Source organism: Apaloderma vittatum, unplaced genomic scaffold (genome assembly GCF_000703405.1).
Source record: "Apaloderma vittatum isolate BGI_N311 unplaced genomic scaffold, ASM70340v1 scaffold15082, whole genome shotgun sequence".
Classification (NCBI taxonomy): Eukaryota; Metazoa; Chordata; class Aves; order Trogoniformes; family Trogonidae; genus Apaloderma; species Apaloderma vittatum.
This window is the reverse complement of record NW_009705494.1, coordinates 134,970-141,386: the sequence shown is the minus strand read 5'-3', so window position 1 is coordinate 141,386 and position 6,417 is coordinate 134,970.

Here is a 6,417-nt window from a genome sequence, read left to right as displayed (position 1 = left end):
GGAGGCGCAGCCGCTGGCAATGCTCCCAGCCCAGCAGCACCACAGGCCCCAGGGCTCTGCTCAGGCCCTTTTGTACTGAGCCCCACGGGCAGGAGCGCCAGGATGGGTCCCCTGGGGTCACATGTCCCACCCTCTCCTCCCCACAGGCACAGCTACTCCCCCCATGGTCATTTCCCCCTGTGCCAGGAGCCCCACACAGCTGCTGCCCAGGGGTGCTTAAACCAGGACACTTGGGGAAGGTCTGACATTTCAGTGCTTTGAAATGTCACAAAAGGTTGAAATTCTAAATAAGTTTCCAGGACTATTGTCCCGAACTTTATTTTTTAATCTTATATAGAAACGTCAGAACCGACACGATGTGTAGGTGGTTTGAAATGCTGAAGATCAGGACAGGAGCTGAAATGACATAATTAAATCTAATTTCATAGAATCATAGAACAATTCAGGTTGGAAAAGACCCTTGGGATCATAGAGTCCAACCATTGACCCTACACTACAAGGTCACCCCTAAACCATATCACCCAACACCCCATCTAAACGACACTTGAACACATCCAGGGATGGCAACTCAACCACCTCCCTAGGCAGTCTGTTGCAGTGTCTGACCACTCTTTCTGTGAAGAATTTCTTCCTAATGACCAGCCTAAACTTGCCCTGTTGCAACTTGCAACCATTCCCCCTGGTTCTGTCGCTAATTACCTGTGAGAAGAGACCAGCACCAACCTCTCTACAATGTCCTTTCGAGTAATTGTAGAGCATGATGAGGTTCCCCCTCAGCCTCATCTTCGTCAAACTGAACAGACCCAGCTCCCTCAATCGCTTCTCGTACGATCTATTCTCGAGGCCCTTCACCAGTTTTGTTGCCCTCTTCTGCACTCGCTCCAACACCTCGTGTCTTGTCTTGCCAAAAGAACACATGATGCCTGCCTTGCTGGTGGCTGGCAGAAGAGAGAGGCTTTGGACGAGGATTTCAGTATAGTCTCTTGCTTTATCATACTCCTCCACGTAGCCCGCACAACTAGCTTGAGAGGAAATGTGGGCTAGCTGGGCCATTTTATATCTTACAATTGTTGGATGCTCTTCTTTGGACTATGCAACCGTGCCCCTAGATTAACACTATTCCCATGGGCTTGGCCAGCACAAAAGCTGCTTTTTGCCTCCTGGGCATTGAGGTCTTCCTAAAACCACAACCATAATCAAGAAAAAGAGCCAGAGCTGCACTTTCCCTGAGGGATGTGGAAGCAAATTCTGAATTGATTTGAAACCAATCCAATCAAAAGAATAAAATACTCCCCAATCAGGTCAAACTGACCAAAATGAAGTGTTTCATTTCAGGTTTGTCTCCCCCACCCTTCAAAATAAAATAGAATGAAAAAAAATTTAAAAGAAGAACACTGCAGTTTTTCAGCACAATCACATTTCTTCCCCATGGGAAAGAGCAAATCTGTACGAGTGGCAAGTTTCCTTGGAAAAATATTTCTCATCAGCACTTCTCCACTGCCCACAACCTCCAAAACATCCATTGTGCTAATCTGGGGGCTTCCCAGGCATTATGGCTCAGGTACCTCTTTTACCTGTCCCTAAGTCAATCTCCCTGCTCAGAAGATGTTGCCCAAAATCCACTGCAGAAAACAACACAATGTCCAACCTTGGACATCAAAAGCCTGTGGCCACACCGTACCTAAAATAGAATTCCACCTAACACTGACACCCTACTCCATCCCTTTTCTTGTACTTGTATTTCTGCAAAAAATAACGTATGTGTATGCATACGTTACGTGTGTGTGTGAGCATGTAAAATCCTATTTTTTATTGCTAGAAAACACCACCATTTTGGGGAATACTGCTGACAAGCAGGTGAATCAGGACTTGCACAGCATCAAGGTATTTCCTCTGTTACATGGCTCCATGGCTGAGTGCTGAAATGCAGCCATCTGTGCTGATCCAGGCACAACAGCAACACATGAGGGTCCTGGAAAAGAGGAGGAAAGCCTAAGGAGTTTTCCTCTTTCCTGACTGCACAGCTCAGCTTGCATCACCACCTTAAAATCTTTCCCATACTTGCTCTGACACTGCCTGGAAAACGGTGAACAGTTATTAGCCCCACATCCTTTGCAGCAAGCTGAAACATTGAGAAGCGATAAATTAGATTTTCAGAGGATTTTTCAGAGAGCAGAAAATGTGAATTGCTAAATGCTTTCCCCTGCAGCACCAAGGGATGCTCTAGGGAAACAACAAACAGAGAGTAGGTGAGGGAGGACATCCATCAGCACTCAGCCACCAAAGCACCTTTTCTCCTCCAAAAAGCTGACTTCGGCAAATCCCTTACAAGGACTTTCTGACTTCCACCAGCTAGCCAAGGAGTTGTGCAATTAGATGTCAAACATGTTTGGAGAACAAAGTGTGTAAATGGGACGTAATGCAATACTACGTGTTTATTTCTGAACATGAACCCAAGCAAATCCATCCATGGCCACTTCATAAGATGAATAAAATCTACCAGCTTAAGATGTTTTCCAGTATTCCTTCTCTCTCCTCTTTCACAAAAGGACCAGGTGAAATGTTTTTAATAAAATGCTCTTTTTTTCCTATACAAATATATATCAAAGTTCAAATAAATCTTTACTATAATCAGAAGAATGCAGAGAATTGTAAAAGTTTAGAAGGGGTCACTTCTGACTGGCCCCTACTCCATAAAGTACAGTTTGATGTCCTGTAGTTTATAGCTGTACAAAGCCCAGCTCTTCTGCATTCAGATTGGCTGTTAATGTTGTAATGATGTTTAACTGCTGACAAATGAATTACAGGTGGGGAGCACATTGCCCGTTTAAGACAAGGACTGTTTAAGTAAAAAAATCTGTTATGTTTATTTGTTGCTTTTTTTTAATGTTTCTTTTTAATTCCCTCAAGCCAATAGATTAAGGAACATCATAGCCTGTCAAGTAATGTGTGTTTGTAAAAACACCACATCTCTTTGATGCATCTATCATGCGCTGCAGAGGAGAGAGAGGGGTTTTCTTTCACTTGCAGTGTAGCTTCTTTTTATTTTTTGCCACTAATTATGGAATTTCTCATTAAAATAACAAGAAGCACGTCTGGCTGGGATTCCAGCACGTGTTTTCACTTTTGGAAACCAATGGGAACCATATGCTTTCTTCCTCCTTCCATGTCCCATGCAGCAACAGCAGTGCAGAGGCCGGCATCAGCATCCATGTCCTGCTCCATCAGCCTCGTGGTCAGATGCTGGGAGAAGACACTCTCCCAAAGGCACACTAGGCATGGGGGTGATGCGGCATTCACCAGCTAATTTTAAAAATTAAACCAGGTTTTGGACCTGATTTTTGTCTCTTTACCCTCCTAGGTCATTCTCCTCTCTTCTTCCTCTCCCTCCTTGTTCCATTGCATTTTCTCTCATGGCAAAACTAACTCACGCAGACCTGCGGCGGTTATTTATAAACTCTCCTTGAACGCCAAAGCGCCGTGAACAATCATTTCCCTCCAGTTTACAGGAACATTCAAAGTGCTCCGAAACATATTTTTGACATAACTCATCACTTTGAAGACGCGTCCAAGCTTTTGTTCGTGTTTATTGACAGGAAGTTGTTTTTCATGGCTCAAATCAGGAGGGGGATGATGGAGAGGGGAAGCTGCCAAGCAGTTGAAGCTGTACCCTGCAAAACCCGACCCTGCATTCCTGGCGTGCATGTTGGCTTCACCCAGTTACGTGCCACCCAACCCTACTTTCCTTTTTCAAGCGGGAAAAAAAGTCATCAGGGCTTATAAAGGGGTAAGTTAGAGCAAGAACAGATGCGGACAGGTGAGAGGGGAGGAGAAACCTCTGTTATCCATCATAGCTAGGGAAGAAAAAGGTGGTTTCGGGGCACTCTTTGGTGCTGGAGATCAGTGGTGAGGCACAAACACTCTGTTTCATCTCCTGGAGGGAGGCTGTGCTGGGGAATGGGCCAGCACAGCAGGATCATCCCCTTTCGCAACTCGGAGGCTTAGGGGAAATTGTGACTCATAGGAGAGGGAAAAGGGAGGCTGGCTGAATCACGCTGCCATGGCAGGTCAGGGCTCTCTAGCCCTGGCTTTGGGGGCTCACAGAGGGGCTTATCAGCCTGCTTTCCATGGAGATGGGCAAGAGGTCTGTAGGGTGGCCAGCTGAGGATGCAAGTCCTTCCAGGCAGGTGAGGGAGGAACTGGGGAAACTGGCCAGATGGTAATGAGAGGGGGGAAAAACAGATGCCTACCTTCTCACTGCTGCATACCAGGGGAGAAGGTCAGACGTACTTCTTTTTTCCATCACAAGTCCCAGACAATGTCTTCAGGGCATATCCTCTGCTGATTTCAGCCATCCTGAACTTCAGCAAAGAGCATCCTTTCTTGAAGGCTGTGGTGATACTCATCTCCTGCTCCACAGGCTGGTCCTGGTGGATGAAGCTTGGAGAGGAGCAGGACAAGTCCCTAGGGTGCGCATGGAAAAGGCAACAGAGCCCAAGATGAGGACCTCAGCCAGCCAACGAGGACTGCCATCACAGGAAAGTACCATGGGAAACCCAACAGACCCATTGCCCTTGACCTCATGGACACATTCAAAACTGCTCAGCAGCCCTGGCACAAATCACTGTCGTGCTCTGTTTAACAGGGAAAGGAGAGATTTCAAGTGAGATTGTATCAAGCTTTTTACATTGACAATGGGACTGGTTATTATATACTGTGTGCCTGAGGTTCTTCCACTGAAAGGAGCATAATGCAACACTGGGGGCAATTCTTGATTCCACTTACTCCCAATAATTATTACTTCTTGGCTTGTTGCTACACTATATAGTGTAATGTTATTGCTTGGAATGGTATGTTAACTTAGTTTTTACTGATACCATGTGTTCCCCTTCTTTTATCCCAGTAGTGTGTCAAGAACTGTTTTTCTAAGGATGGTCAAGGGAATATGATTCTAATATTACTGTAGATGATATAAAAAGTTTTATAGACAGTATTCCACTTTTGAACTGGGAGCCTAGAATTCAGCCACGAGGGCCTTAATCAGACATTTGAATTGCACGTTTTGAAGGCTCAGATTGGCTGGTGAGGTAGAAAAGGCTACAGGCAATAGCCAGATTGAAAGTCAAGATGCTAGACCTGCACTTAGAAACAAAACAAAAACCTCTGAAAGCTAGGCTTATAATACACAATTTCAGGCATCATTTGGCCCTAGAAGCATGATTTAAAGCAGCCTGAAAAGTACACAGGGAACACTGATTAATACATTATTCTCATGAGTGGGCCCATAAAATCGTGCCTGTTAATGTGACAGTCACTGTCTTTGCTGGCAGAGCTGACTGTTTAGGTCCTCCAAAACGCAGAAGCTGCAAAAGGAGCTACAGCTCAAGGTGTACTGACAATTACAAATGACCTTTGCAATACTGTCTGGCCTGGCAACAAAAAGCTGCTTGAAGAAGCAGGCTTCCCCGTGTAGAGATGTGCAAGGTGAGGGCTGGGCTTGGGCTAGCTCTGCAGAGCCCTGTGATGCTCCCAGACAAGGGCATGGTGCAGAGCACAGCCCCACAAATGCTCAGGAGGAGCTGCAGAGATGGCACGCTCACTCACAGCACTTGGAAGGATGCATAGGGTTGGAGAGCAGAGAGAATCTGGGCTGCTGGAACTTTATCCAGAGACCAGAACACAGGAATATGCTCTATTAATTTCTCTGCTTCATGCCAACATTTGCAGTGCCATTTCCTTGTCAGGTCTGCATCTGGAGTTTAAGGTTTATCCACCTTTTGGAAGCTGCTGGTTCAGCTCCTGTGAGCAATTACAGCAGACAGGGACTCTGCACATCTAACCCTGCCACATTCAGGGTTTCTGTGTTTACTAACAGCATGCTTTCCTATTCAGTCATCAAGGTATTTCTCAGTATGTTTTATAGCAGAACAGGTCCAACTTTGAAGGCAGATAGCAACAGCAGGCAGAGTTTTCCAACCCCGCCAAACTTTTACGAGCACTTCCATAATGGCATTTCCAACACTTGGGCCACGACTGCAGTGACAGTTGACACCTCATACATCATAATCTGCTTTCTATTTAAAAAACAACAACACTGTTTTATTTATTGCAGGTCATTACTTTCACACAGGATGAACGTGCCTGGAAATTCCAACACTTTTGTCTCGGCAGCAAGCGAGCTCGCACTGTCTGACACTGTGTTCATCACTGCAGTCATCACTGGGTCTGCATTCCTCTGGTTTTGCAGGTTGCTGCATTGCCTTGAAACGCTTCATGCCCACTCCTGGCATGACTGCTTCAGAGCTTTTCCTAGGGTATTTATCACCCTCGGATGTGTCTTTTTGCTCCTATCCAGAGAGAGCTTCAATTATATTGCAGGCTGGCAACATGTTTTCCTGACTTGGTGACTGCTTATGC